A 15,863-nucleotide genomic window follows, 5' to 3' on the forward strand; every position below is an offset into this window, starting at 1 on the left:
GGACATTGCATTGATTATCCAGAGCCTCTAAAACGGCATAACTGTGCAGAACTGTGCAGAACTTTGGGAGGAGGAGATTCTCTGAAGAACCAAAGAGATGCACATCTAGGAGGCCAACCCTCTTCATCAATTGATGGAATATCTGACTCATTAAAGACAGTTGCATTATTGACTGGGAAACATTGCTGAGGTGGTGTACTACAGGAAGCGGGTTGCACAAAAAAATTCCAGAGGAAGTGTTTGGAATCTATTAAAAACCCTTCTCTGAAAATCTGATGAACCCAATTGTCTTGATCTGTAGAATCCCATTTGTCTACAAAGTATTTTAATCTTCCCCTTCCTGGAAGATCTACTCGAACCTTCATGTAGTCAGGCCTTTGGATTGTCGGATCTTGATTTTCAGCTCCATGTTGCCGATTACTGGACTTAACGGAAGTAGACACACACCCCCCAGCGAAACTCTCTTCCCTGAAAGGGCTGAGCACCTCCTCTGGCCTGAAACGATTGGCCAATGGCTCTCTTAAAGCCTAAATACCTTCTTCTAGATGCCTGATTTACTGGGACCAACAATTGTTTGTCTTCAGCAGACTTCTTGATCATAGTGTCCAATTTATCCCCAAATAATTTTGGCCCTGAAAAGGAAATCTTTATAATCTGATTTTTCTGGGCCTCATCCACCTTCCAAGACCTCATCCACAGCTGACAGTGAACCGCCAATGAGGCTCCAGCCACTGAAGATGTAGCATTGAAGGAGTCATAAGAAACATCTGATAGAAACCTTACTTGTTGTTCGGTTAATGCCAGGGTTGGAGATATTTCAGGCCCCTGATCCAACAGCTACTCAAGAGACAGTTGTTTAAGAAGAATTGAGCAATATAACGGTCATAGGCTGCCACTCTCATTAAAAAATTAGACACTGCATATGATCTCTTTAGTGCTAGACCCACCCTCTTATCAATTGGATCTGAAGATGATACATCTTCTGAAATAATTGTCACCTGGGTCACCAGTACTGCCATCAGAGAATCTACTTGAACCCCTGAAGGACATTCCTCTTAAAACCCCAGAGAGGGGTATCTCATTTAAAAAACGTGGAAATGTATGCATGTCCCCCTTTTTCACACCGCCTTATAAATCACCTTCATTGTTACATTTAAATGCAGGATTCAGGGTCTTTTTTGTGCGAATGAGCAAAAAATATTCAGAAATAGGGGATTAAGGAAAGGCCATGTTCAACGCTTTGTGGCCTAACCTCTCTTTGAGCTCTGTATCCTGGTTAAACCTTCTTTTGACATCCTCCTCCTCATCATCATCATCAGGGTTATCAGGATCCCTACTGGTTTTTCATGAGAGGGAGGCCTCTCTCTAGCCTTAAAAGTAGCAGCCCCTGTTTCCTGAATCGTGACCTTTAAGTGAGCCTTAGAGGGACTGCAAACACAGGTTCCTTAATAGGTGCAACTGATCCACATTGAGTTTTCTGAGCACACATTTTTGGCTTCATGTTGTTAATGAAGTAAGACCCCAAACCGCGAGGACCCAACCTGATTTAAAGACGGATGCTATGTTTAAGAATTGCCCAATCGGGACCCTTTACTATAATAGAAGTACACAGATTGTCAAAGTTTAGAAAGTCACACGCATGGCATTTTAACCTCTAGGTTTCTTGATTTTAAAGGATATGTTGGTTTTGAGCCGTTTATGGATGTCATTGAACCACCCCAGGCAAGAGCCTTATATATCCAATTTAGGTATGGTTAATTGCCTCTAAATTCAAGAAGAAGTATCTGGGAAAACGCATCCATATTGCCAGTATGTCCCACCTGTCAAGATTCCCCTGAGACCCTTATACATTTTTTATTCTTTTGCCTTTCTTATGTTGATCATCGGAAAAATGGATTTTGCCTGTATGTTGCTCCTTAAGCTTCACACGCCCAAATGATGCACTAAGAATTTTTGTGTCTGACTCCACTAGTTGGTTGGTCTTTGCAATGTCAAGTTACTTATTGTTTGCTTGGTGGAAAAGATCCAAACTAATCAAAAATGCATCCGTGATCAACTTACAACCTTAACAAACGACTTTTATTGAATTGTCCTATGAATTGTTTTTAATATGGCAAAATATTCACTGTTATAAAAAAAAAGCTACAATGCTGCTATCTATGTTACGGGATGCTTTAAATCAATTTTATTTTAAAAATGATGTATTGTACTGTAATTTTAATTGTTTTACTCATATGATGTGTTTTGATTTTACAATGGTAATGATCATACATTTGATCGGAAAAAAAAAAAAATATATATATATATATATTACCTACTGGCGGTCGCCAGTAGGTAGTTATAGTTAGGACCACGTTTCCATAGGAAATCCGCAACATTCTATTTTGAATAACTTTGGCGCCGGTCGACGAATCCTCTCGAATTTTTCAAAATAGGTGGGGCGCTACGCTCCGCTCCTACCCTGAAAGTCTCGGGGGGATTCGTCAAGCGGGGGCTGAGATAAAAGGGGGGTCCCAAAACGCGTTTTTCCCATGCATTTTTCCATAGGACCTTTAGACACAGCTACAGCCCGAACGGCTGAACAGAATTACTTGAAATTTGGCAGAGAGGTAGTCCTCAGGTCAAGGAAGTGCCTTTTGTAGGTTTGGTGTAAATCTGTTCAGTAGATTCTGAGAAAATAGCCTTTAAATCAATATATATATCTGAGCCAGCTTACGGTGCGCTTACGGTACGCTTACCGTACGCGTACGGTGGCGTGCGCGAGCGCGATTCTGATTGGCCCTTAGATCTTAGTAAACATTCGAATCGGTCGAAACCAGGAAGCGGCGGCCGCCATTTTCTCTCTCGCACTCTGAGGGGGCAGCTGATAAACAAATGCCAAAAACATATAAAGGGGCTGTTTAGACAGCGCCCATGCACATAACCATGTTAGTTGAGTCTTCAAAGATCCCCCAAGGCAAAAAACGGTAATTTTTTATTTTTCGAAAATTTCGCCGATTACGCTTACCGTACGCTTACCGTACGCGTACGGTAAAAAATTATTAAAAAAAAAAAACCCACTCTCTCCACCCCGTGTGCAAATGGTGGCCAAAGGCCACCATTTGTGCATGTCATATAAGAGCACAGCATTTCCCAAAAAAATTTAAACAGATTACCTATCACAAGGAAGCGCATAATATGTCCTCCATGTGCGCACGGTGCGCGAAGCGCATCGTGCGTACATGGCCCATCTAGCGTAACGTGGGCACGCGGTGCGCGTAGCGCACCGCGTGCCCACCGTGCGTGCACGGCACTAACTGCGTAAAGTGGGCGCGCGGTGCGCGAAGCGCACCGCGTGCTCACCGTGCGCGCACGGAACGAACTGCGTTAAGTGGGCGCGCACGCCACGAATGTCGTAAAGTAACTTAGCATTTAAAAAAACGTACAAATTCACTGAAAAAACCATAGGTTTCACACATGTTATAGTTAGCGGAAATTTTACTGATAAAAAACCAATGAAATTCCCCCGTTATAGTTAGTGCAGGAAACTATAACTCACGCGACCGCAATCTTCTGCTGATGACATATGTGTCTTTATGGAAAAAAAATATTTGTAATATATGTATAGCTAAAAATTTATGGAAGAAGACATGGGCAAATAAGTGTCTAAATACAGTATTAGCATCAGCAGAGGATTGCGGTCGCGTGAGTTATAGTTTCCTGCACTAACTATAACGGGGGAATTTCATTGGTTTTTTTTATCAGTAAAATTTCCGCTAACTATAACATGTGTGAAACCTATGGTTATTTCAGTGAATATATATATATATATATATATATATATATATATTACCTACTGGCGGTCGCCAGTAGGTAGTTATAGTTAGGACCCCTTTTCCATAGGAAATCCGCAACATTCTATTTTGAATAACTTTGGCGCCGGTCAACGAATCCTCGCGAATTTCTCAAAATAGGTGGGGCGCTACGCTACGCTCCTACCCTGAAAGTCTCGGGGGGATTCGTCAAGCGGGGGCTGAGATAAAAGGGGGGTCCCAAAACGCGTTTTTCCCATGCATTTTTCCATAGGACCTTTAGACAGGGCTACAGCCCGAACGGCTGAACAGAATTACTAGAAATTTGGCAGAGAGGTAGTCCTCAGGTCAAGGAAGTGCCTTTTGTAGGTTTGGTGTAAATCTGTTCAGTAGATTCTGAGAAAATAGCCTTTAAATCAATATATATATCTGAGCCAGCTTACGGTACGCTTACCGTAAGCTTACCGTACGCGTACGGTGGCGTGCGCGAGCGCGATTCTGATTGGCTCTTAGATCTTAGTAAACATTCGAAACAGCCGAAACCAGGAAGCGGCGGCCGCCATTTTCTCTCTCGCACTGAGAGCTAGGTTGTTAAATAAAACCAATAAACATATAAAGGGGCTGTTTAGACAGCTCCCACAACATAGCCATGTTGAGGGAGTCCCCAAAGACCCCCCAAGGCCCAAAATGCAATTTTTATTTTTTCGCTAATTTCGCCGATTACGCTTACCGTAAGCGTACGGTAAAAAATGTAAAAAAAAAAAAACACTATCCCCTCTCTCCCCACCCCCTGTGCTTTTGGTGGCCGCAGACCACCAAATGTGCAGGGCTTATTGGAGGTGTGAAAAACCACAATATTTTAAACAAAAATAATAAAAGAAAAAATTAACAACACTCTCTCCACCCCGTGTGCAAATGGTGCCCGAAGGGCACCATTTGTGGATGGCTTATAAAAATTACGAAAAATTAAAATATTACCTTTCAAAACGAAGTGCATCATATGTCCTCCATGTGCGCACGGTGCGCGAAGCGCATCGTGCGTACATGGCCCATCTAGCGTAACGTGGGCACGCGGTGCGCGTAGCGCACCGCGTGCCCACCGTGCGTGCACGGCACTAACTGCGTAAAGTGGGCGCGCGGTGCGCAAAGCGCACCGCGTGCTTACTGTGCGCGCACGGTGCGCGAAGCGCACCGTGCGCGCACGGAACGAACTGTGTTAAGTGGGCGCGCACGCCACGAATGGCGTAAAGTAACTTAGCATTTAAAAAACCTTGCAAATTCACTGAAAAAACCATAGGTTTCACACATGTTATAGTTAGCGGAAATTTTACTGATTAAAAAACCAGTGAAATTCCCCCGTTATAGTTAGTGTAGGCAACTATAACTCACGCGACCGCAATCTTCTGCTGATGACATATGTGTCTTTATGAAAAAAAAATATTTGAAATATATGTATAGCTAAAAATGTATGGAAGAAGACATGGGCAAATAAGTGTCTAAATACAGTATTAGCATCAGCAGAGGATTGCGGTCGCGTGAGTTATAGTTGCCTACACTAACTATAACGGGGGAATTTCACTGGTTTTTTATCAGTAAAATTTCCGCTAACTATAACATGTGTGAAACCTATGGTTTTTTCAGTGAATATATATATATATATATATATATATATATATATATATATATATATATATATATATATATATATATATATATATATATATATATATATATTCTACTGGCAGTCGCCAGTAGATAGTTATAGTTAGGACCGTGTTTCCATAGGAAATCTCAAAATTCTATTTTGAATAACTTTGGCGCCGGTTGATGAATCCTCGCGAAATTTTCAAAACTAATGGGGCGCTCCGTTCAGCTCCTACCCTGAAAGTCTCGGGGTGATTCGTCAAGCGGGGGCCGAGAAAAAAGGGGGTCCCAAAACGCGTTTTCCCCATGCATTTTTCCATTGGACCTTTAGACACAGCTACAGCCCGAAAGGCTGAACAGAATTACTTGAAATTTGGCAGAGAGGTAGCCATAAGGTCAAGGAAGTGCCTTTTGCAGGTCTGGTGTAAATCTGTTCAGTATTTCCTGAGAAAATAGCATTTAAAAGCATATCAATATCTATACGCGCGCAGGGTGCGCGCACCGTGCGAGCACCCTAACGTGCGCGAGCGTAATTCTGATTGGTGGTTACATGTTAGTCAACGTTCGAATCGGTTGAAATCAGGAAGTGTCGGCCGCCATTTTGTTTGTTTTCAGTGCGAGAGTGAAAAAGGAAGGTGGCGAACGTGAAAAGGGGGCAGGGTAGAGAGTTCCTGACCCCCTAGCCTTTGTCAGGGGGTCCCTGAAGGACCCCGAAGGCAGACATTTTTTTTTTTTTTTTTTAAATCGCGGGGGTACGCGCGCACGGTGAAAAAAAAAAAGTTAATACGCAGTTTATTGTAAAATAAATATATAAAAAAAATAATACATAAATAAATTAGCACTTAAAAAACCGTACAAATTCACTGAAAAAACCATAGGTTTCACACACGTTATAGTTAGGAATTAGCATTTAAAAAAACCTTGCAAATTCACTTAAAAAAACCATAGGTTTCACACATGTTATAGTTAGGTGGATATTTCACTCGTAAAAAACCAATGAAATTCCCCCGTTATAGTTAGTTCAGATAACTATAACTCGCGCGACCGCCACTCTATCACAAGGATGATGTCATCAGTGATGTCATGAGTGATGCCACTGACCATGTCATGAGTGATGTAATATGTGACGTCATGAGCAGTGGATTGCGGGCGCGCGAGTTATAGTTATCTGAACTAACTATAACGGGGGAATTTCATTGGTTTTTACGAGTGAAATATCCACCTAACTATAACATGTGTGAAACCTATGGTTTTTTAAGTGAATTTGCAAGGTTTTTTAAATGCTAATTCCTAACTATAACGTGTGTGAAACCTATGGTTTTTTCAGTGAATATATATATATATACATTAGAACTGGTTTTCTTCTGGTTACCCCTGCCAAGAGAAGTAGCCAATTGGTGTGCTGTTCTAAAAACGATAATGTGTTTCCTGATTGTGACTTCTGGCAACCTATTATCCAGTCTGAGTGTATATCTCATACAGTTTGTGTGCTAGTGAAAAAGACGGCCTTGCCACTGCTCTCTGTTCCAATACCGAGAATGGCACCCTGACCGCCAGTTATTTCAAGCTTTAATGGGATCTACAATTTAACTCCGCTCACTCCAATGCAATAGTAAATATTTTTGCCTTCCATCATATTCTCTGAGCCCGCTATAGTTGAGGCTCTTCCAAGGTGTGAAGCATATACTGCACGAACCTGCCCAATATGACCTCCACATTTGCACAGTAAAACAAATAAAACACGAAAAGGAACAAAACTCACCTGCGGCCTGATGACTCACCCACAGAAAAAAAACGGATGTGAGGTGGTGCCCCAGGCTTATGTACAAGGTGACAGAATGTATGCTGGGGGCCTTGTTGTGGGGGTAGGAAACAATATCCTATAAGGTTGGGGGTTTATCTGGTAGGAGGCGTTGACACACAATATGTAAGGACTATGATGAGGAAGAGGGACGAGAAGGTAGTGACCCCACTCTTCTTCCCCACAGCACCATGCTATAAGCTTTGGAGGAAAAAGGCACGTTTCCAGGCATAGGGTACTAAATATCATTGAACGTAGTAATTTTCATGATCAAAACTAATTTAACACCAGATCACAAATGACATCAGTTAATTAGAATTCCGATACACATTGAGAAAAAAGCACCCTGGTTTTCAAGACCACTACAAGGCCACACAAATTGTAAAAAAAATTTATAACATATTGATGCAGGGCCTGCCAAAAGTCTCTTGGCTTCTGTGGTCCTACAGGAGGGCTTACTCGGAGGTAGTGGCACAGTATATTTCTTAATGATACTGTTAAAAAGATTGGATAGTAAAAATAAATCACAATAGGGCGAACAAGAAGTCCCCAGTATACAAAGTTTGCTGAGATACAATAGTTAAAAATCACACCTATTGCCTATATTTTACATGGGTCTTTGTTATTCCGTGGGGTGAGCTTAACAAACCCTGTGTTTTCAGGCAACTATTCTTTTTATGAACCATGAAGTCTAGCACAAAGAAGCTTAATGTCTAGTAGCGATTCCAAAGTAGCTCAGGAGGTCTAGCTTCTGCTAAGTCTGCTGGGGGCAAATTAAATCAAGGTCCATTAAACTGTGATTTAGCAAAACTTGGTGGCACATGGTTTATTTTTGGTCTTTGCTGTTGCAATGTATCCAATATCTATGGTATGCCAAAGCCTCCCTTGGGGTCAAGTTGCCAGTTGTGGCTACCAGATGTCCAAATAGGGCAGCTATCTCAAAACTGATTGGTCTATGTCCGCAGCAACTATGTGATGATATGATCTCATGGTCAAGGCCTTATGTACAGGGCCACCTTCAAGGGCGTTTATCTCAGAACTGGCCCAAGGCAGTCAGGATTACTCAATGCCCAAAGTGTTCCAGCTGCCCAGCGTCAAGCATTAGAGTTAACCAGGGACCTTTAAATTGCAATATCTCAAGCTATGGTTAGTGTAAGAATTTGGGGCGAGCCACGACCCACCTAAAGGAATATTCGCAACCTTTGTTAGAACGAACCCTCAAATCCGCTATATTAACCTGAGCTCAACCCCCCCCGGCACAGTGCAGACAGGCTTAACTTGGGACAAAGAGTAAAGTATTTATGCAGTACCAAAACAGTAATAACGTAAAAATACAAAACAATAAAAATCCCAAACTAAATTTGAGAAATAAAGGAAAGTGTAATTAAACAAAATGACTCCAAAACGGCAAATATCCAATAAGGGATATATGAATTTTTTTAAGTTTTAAGTAGGAATATCGGCAAGAAGCTTAAAATGTCAATGATAATCCTTGGTCGCAGTTGATCAAGATCCAGGTGCAACTTAACACTGATTGCGATGGAGTGAAGGTTGGATACATCTACCAGGCTCATCCTGGTAAAAGATTTTACCTTCCTGATATTAGTACTTTAAGTCCCAATCCACCACAGGAGAACAATTCTAAAGACTCCTTGGACCTCTGAGGGGACACTTAGAGACTCACAAGTGTCAGGTGGAGGCCAACAGCAGGGTGCAGTCCAGTTGCCACTGGTCAACTGAGCAGTTGCAGGAAAGGCCTCTTATGGCTTGTTGTAGCCCTGTAGCTTGAATAGGAGGTCAAACTTATGACCCTGTGAATCCACTTCTTTGTCTTGGGTACAGGAGGCAACAAGTTCAATGTTTCTGGTCACCTCTCAGGTCACAGATAACCGGTCCAGTCCTATTCTCTTCACGTTCAAGATTGTTCTGAAGTGGGTGCCTGGAGGTGGCACATTTATGTCTACACAAACTAGTGGGTGGAAATCATTCATGGGTATGCCCTAACCAATGGGGTTAAAGTAACTGGAGCCAAACCTACTCACTTTGGGCATTTTCAAGATGGTGAAAGACTTCTGCCACTCTAAACTTGGGCTCTGAAGGCTGGGGTGAGTGTGGGAATGTACTATGGTAATCCTAGTTCCCTCCTACATCTTACAAAACATTCTAATTTGGGACATTTACTGTATCCACAATAAGCCTAGAGACAGAAGTTTGGTACAACAAAAGTGGGGTTTTCAGCAACAAGACGGTGGCTATGCAAAAATTATTTTGACACTCTTTCCCTTCCTTTCAACTGTGCATCAAGGACATCAATGTATACCCAGCATATCTGTCAAGCATTATTTGACATTCATGCAGGATTTGTCACTGTAAAGTCCAAAAGGATGCTCACAGCACCACACTGCATATTCTGTCCGGTCCATGGGAGTCATTTCTGCCCATTCAGATCATCCTGTTTGAATAGGTGTGAAAAAGGTGTGAAGTGACTTCCAGAAGCAGATGCATGTTACGGGCTAGCAGAAGTGGGAGAGCAAATGCAAAGTTAGCCTCTAGGAAGTCCAAGGGGGAAAAAGTGAGCTTTTAAAAGTTACTTTTTCTTAATATTTATTAAAAATCCAACTTCACAATTGAATCGAATTTTTGATGCCTATTTTTTTTTTAAAAAGCTGCTTAATTATGTCTATTGCTAGTCCCATTCCAGTGATAGTGTGTTAGCATTTTTAATCTGTATCCTGGTTTTCTCTTTAAGACAGCGAGGCCTGCCAGAGTGAAACATGGCTTTTGGGTGCTAGTGACTGTAAGGGCATGTTAACATTAAATTTCTACATGTCCTACTTTTCAATACTACGCACCCTGCCTTGTCAGCGTCCAGGCCTATGTAGGGTGACTTTTTAATATTTAAAAGGGATGTTTACACCTGTCAAAAGGCTTTGCTTTGACATATCCACACACACACACACACACACACACTCACACAGTGAACCAATTAGAAATGTGGTAATTCTGCCATGCTTAAAGGGGAGCAAAGGCCCTTTTCTGCTGGTTAGCCGGGGTAAAGTGTACAGAGTTCTAAAGCCAGCAAACATATAGGGTTCAGCCAAAGGTGAAAATATCAGGGGTGCCATGCTGAAAAGGAAGGTTTCCTACTATTAGAAAACTTTCGGTGGAGGGCCCGGTGTCCCAGATGCACCTTTTACCTTTTTGATGAAGCCTTAGGGTTTGTAGAGGCAAGTGGAATTGAGTCACTTGAATGGGCCAACAAAGTTGACAACACACTCTTGTAAAAGGAAGAGTCCTCTAATACAGTGCTACAAGAATTTAAATGACAAGTGACCAATGGTTGTGTTCACCCAGGGGTAAAGTAAAATGAATGAACTTTTGCAATGCCAATTTCCAATAACTGGCAATTTTCCAATAGTCCGACCAGGGAGTTACAACATGAGCAGAACATGTTGACCACTTTTTTTTATTATCAGCAAAGCATGGAGGAGATCTTAAAAACTCTGCCCAGTAATACTTTTGGATCCGGTCGTAGTTTGGATCACGGCAAGCTGAATATGCACAGGGGATCTTTCAAGGTAGAACAGAAAAAATACACGCGGGTACAACTGCAACCGAGCACACTGGACACGCATTCTTGCACCCACATGTATAGTACAGTTTGCATATCAACCATCAGAATTATTTTAATTACCAGAATCTGAACACTTATAACATCTAACATTAATCAATAAAAAGGGTGAAAATCTCATAGTAAGCTTATCCAGTAAAGATTAAAGAAAGAAACCAAATATTCAATCCCTCACAACCCTTATTTCTCACTGTGAAATGGCAGTAACTGTCAGTGCCACACTTTTTAAATGGCTTCTGTAATCGAGCTTCGAGCCTTAAAGATCACAAGATCCTTTAGACTGAGTGCGAGTGTCTGCACTAAGAACCCTCAAGTCTGAAACCAAAGGATTTCTCCAAGCCAGTTTAAAAACACACACATGTATTGTATGTGATACGAATAATCTTTTATTAGCTCTGTTAGTTTTACCCTTAAGTGATTTGAAATAGGCTTTGGTCGCTGCTTCTCCCTTATCCCCCTCACTCAAGGTATAAGCATATACATTGCGTACGATAGTGTTACTCATTAAGCTCTCACTTCAATCTGTTACCCCCATCCAGTCACTGCTTATCTAGTGCGCCGTGTGAGGATTATGAAGAGCACTTTCAGGTCTCAGTACTGTAGAATCCAAGAAATACGAACACCCCATTTTATTTTCATGACTTCATCCCCTCCCTGTAAACCCCCTACCGATGGACTTTTTTAGGTGTATTTTTTTTTTACCCTAGCCTAGAGAGGTTTAGCTGTCTTGGCAGTCTTTTGTTTCCAAGAAAAATCCATATAACCATATAGATATATATATATTTTTAGTCAGTGCCCTTCATCTGTTGGTGTATTCGTGTCATTTGCATGCGGCCTCCACAGCCACAGCATTTAGAATAAGGCAGTTGGTCGACTTATTTCAGATACTGACTTTCTTTACTATGCGAGACAACATTTTGCTTGTGCGTATCCACCTAAAAAAGTATGCCACTTGAGTACCTGCACTGGCAGGCGAATTCCTTTTCTATTCCTGCTTTAATTTTGTTTTTTTATTATAATTGTGATAGGCCATTTTTTTAAATTTTGCAAGTATTTGCATGCCTCCTTAGAATGTGCCACTTTTATTTGTTATCAATATTACACCTCTAATGGCAACTTCTTATGTTTTCCAAAATACAATGTAAAAAAATACATGCTTGCCAAGGATAGAATTGCCTTTGACAGTGCTTGTCTTCAGCACAGGGAGAAGGGACTCTTTTCAAAGCTCGTTTGCCGTCTGACAGACTATTCCCTACGTGATTGAAAGGGCTGCTATTCGGTATTAGTGCCTTAGGGTCATCTTACAGGAAAGCCCGTCTTCCCTCGAAAGAGTAACCCAGGCAGGGGCACCGAATGGTTTTAAAAAGTTCAGTTTCTCATCCACAGAGCCCTTAAAATAGGCCTGAGAGGGATTGGTGGCTGTGGGAACTCTTGCAGAAGGATATTTTTCTGAAGTGAGTTCTCGACTTATCCATTGTTTCTCATTGTAGGCAACATCGAGAACTGGTTGCCAGATGCTACTCGTCTCACCCGCTCACAACCGACTCCTCTTGCTGCATGTGAAAGTTATGGCTGCCTTGTGTAGTAGCTACCTAGAGAGGAGCCCCGGTTGCAGTTTAATTTAACCAAATGCCACTTGGCAGAGCTTTTTTGGATGCATAATCATGAAAATTCATGCACAACAAATAGGTGTATATTTTTCAGATTGTTTTTCTTCTGGCACAAGAGAAGAAGAATATCTGGGAAGCTTTAGGTTGAAACTACAGTTCCTCTTAAAAGTTTATAGGTTTTTTCCCCCCAGATGGTTAGGTCTCTCCCATTGAGGCCAAGCCCTTTTGTAAACAAAGATGCAGCCGCTATAAACAGACAAGAAATTAGACCAAGCTTTTTTTCGCAACATTTACTTTCATTTATTTTTTTGGAGTAGAGAAGGCGGAAGACGAGGCCGCTCGGCCCTCTGTGCACGTCCAGTCGGAGCGTGATGCGGCCAGTGAGAGTGCGTGCCAAGCACTGGCCCGGAAGTTGCTTGTCCGTGAGCATGTCTTTAGGAGCAGGGTGTTGATCGGTCAGGTTGGCTGTGGAAGGATGACACATTTGGTACCAACAGTCTAGCACTAGTATTAGTGCGGATAGGTAGACTGACAGACTGGTGTAGACACCAGGGGAGGCGACGTGACTTCATATCTGCCTTAAACCCGTCGTTACACTCTGCTCCAAGTGCATCTTGATGGAAGCGTGCTTGGAGGGTCCACCCCTGACCTTGCCTCCAGCCCCCGCCCCTCCCCCAGTCCCCGTGTGTGCCTCCAGTTTCGGTGCACACAATGGGCTTGATGGAGCGGCCCTGTGTACATTCCCAGCCCCGGACAATGCTTCCCCGCATGGGGTGGTCCCTGTCAATGGCAGTGGGAGGAGCGCAGACCTGCAAATGAACGCGACATTGATGTGTGCTATTAGCGCCTCACTGGGGAAATTAGCATCAGGGCGCTTTGCGCCGCATTGGGGGCGGGTGTTTGGGGGACATTGTGTCCTCTTTACTATGGAGCTGGCTTTCCCAAGCTGGTCGAGAGGAAGGAGGGCCGCCTTCTATTCAAATTACCTCCATACACTGCGTTCAGCGGGGGTACTGCGTCACACATGAATGTCCCTTGCTGGTCTACTAAACGGTGTGTATTGATTCGCACTACTCTCGACGTAGAAAGACGTGAGTGGGTGGTTGGGTGTCCTGGTCTAATGTGAAAGAATATTGTCCGGAAGCGGACTGCTCCCGCCTAGGTTTTACACCGGGCAATGGGACCCCCTCCCCAGTGACACAGTAAAAAAAAATCTGCTTTAAGTGTCCCAACTAACTAGTCTCCTCATATGAAGTTTGGGGTACTGTTTCCCTTGAGAACAATAAGGGGGCGCTTGGGGTGCCCCGCCAGAGAGACCAAAGGACTGGGCTGTGAATGATGGCAGCCATGCCCTCGTGGTCCCCGGGGGCCGAGGCCACAGACTGAAAGAAAATGTCACTGGGAAACCTTTGCGTGGTGAGACTGCTGGTTCAATGAGCTTCAGACTTCGCTCCTTACAATCAACCATAAAAACTCACCTGGGACAAGTTTGGGGTCTCTGGTGCTGGTGAGGGGGGTCACCGTAGAGCAGCAGTCTGCCAAGGGCACGGAGCCATGTTTGGGGTATATTCATAGAGTAGAACTTGTGGGCCCAGATTAACAAGAACTGACGGATCATGTGTGTTGTGGCTCACCTGGGGTGTCCTTGCACACAAAGGCATCGTATCTGATATAAACACAGATCCGTATTCTGATCATTTGGCGACGCCAGCTTCTCTAACACCGGTCGGCTAGTCTGTGACTCCCCCACACAAAGGCCTCTGGTCCACCCGGTACTGCCAGCATGTACTTTCACCCTGAAATGGGGCCGCAGATTGCCGTACAAATTGCCATACTCTTTTTTTTTTTTTGCTCACATTCTTGATGCTGTTTTCTTCTCTTACTTTCCATCTGTTTTATCTTCCCTGCTTATCTTGGGCGCGGTGGCCGAGCAGGAGTTAATATCCAGGCCTAGTTAAATGCGATGATTCCTGACATCAAAGTATGCAGAGTTTGAGGGGTTGTGCAAATAAATCAGAGGGAGCTGCTTTGTTTAATTTCCCCTGGTAAATCATTCACAGGCCGCACACCCCGGAGCCAATGTTCCTACCTGTCTGACAAGGAATGTGTGTCGCGCTCACATTCCTCGGAACCAACACAGTCAAACCTGGAGCGGCCCCCGGCCCAGCCCGCTCGTAGCCGCCAGCCTCCCTTCCACAGGAGGAAGCTGGGTTCTGCACCTGCCCAGGTTTTTTTGTTCATTCTGTCTTCCCTGACGTCTTCCTTTACATGTCCACATCATTTTAGCCTTGTAGTTACAAAAATCTCCGTATTTTGCTCACATACTCTTTAAAATTGATTTGGGAAAGGTTGAGATTGGGCGGGCACATCGATGATGAGGGGGTTGTGACAAATTAGATTCTGGGGAGCTCAAATTGTTCAAAATCTGATTTGCTTGTCTTTCTGGTCTGGTCTTTTTCTTCTTTCTGGTGCCACACAGTCCTGTTTTCACCAGGTTTAGTGTAGGGCTCCACGTGTCAAGAAGGAAGCAAAGGGACATACAAATGGAATTAGCTGCACTCATGAGTGGGAGGATGCAAAACCCTAGGGACTTAAAGTAAGAATGGGCTTGCAGATGACATCTCATCGTAGACGCCAGGTTTCAGTCATGAGCTTTTCTTTACAAATCCCACCCCTCCCAGAATACTTTAGGTTGGGAACTAAAGACCCGACACTGGACAGTACTGTACCTGATGACAGAGTCGCCCAGCACCCTAAGGAAGAAGGTGCGTTGGTTGTTCTGCCCATGTCCAGCGAGCGGGTGTGTGAAGGCAATGGCTGCGGGCTCTGGCTGCAGAGGTTTTGCTGCATCCAGGGTAATGATTGCAGGTGGGCGAGGAAGACCTGGGATGAATCAAACCTGAGGATGGGACTGTGAAGCTCTCTGCTTCTGGAAGGTCTTGGGCATACGAGTAGTGCCACCCCAAATGGATGGGTTAATATCCAGATGGCATAGCCACCGCAACACAGTTCATCTTCATTCAGCCACTGCACTGTGGAGATAACGTCTACCCAGACCCAAAAATGACACCTCAATTTGTGAGTGCGCACACGTCAAGTGGAGGGCGTCCACATGTCTAACTACTAAGTTATAATTAAGGCTCCCTGTTTTCCGTTTTTACAGATCAATACAGACAGAAAACAATGTGTGTTCAGTCTGCATTTATTTTTAAGAGTGGATAAATACAGAAAATGTGCTTCTTTTAAGTGAGTCTTCGTGCTGTCTTTCATGAATTGTAGCCCAATAGCTGAGCAGATGGACAGCATGGGAAATTGAAAAACAGGATGACATTTCTTTAAATAACTGCATGTGTCATACGTTTCTGGCATAATGCTAATATTTGCCA

General features: G+C 43.3%; 1 protein-coding gene across 5 annotated transcripts in view; it reads left to right on the forward strand.

Annotated features, from left to right (window-relative positions):
- Nucleotides 1-15,863, forward strand: part of RASSF7 (Ras association domain family member 7) — a 230,501-nt gene that overhangs the window by 177,507 nt on the left and 37,131 nt on the right. The gene's annotated exons all lie outside the window — the stretch shown is intronic.

Source organism: Triturus cristatus, chromosome 3_1, assembly GCF_964204655.1.
Source record: "Triturus cristatus chromosome 3_1, aTriCri1.1, whole genome shotgun sequence".
Lineage (NCBI taxonomy): Eukaryota > Metazoa > Chordata > Amphibia > Caudata > Salamandridae > Triturus > Triturus cristatus.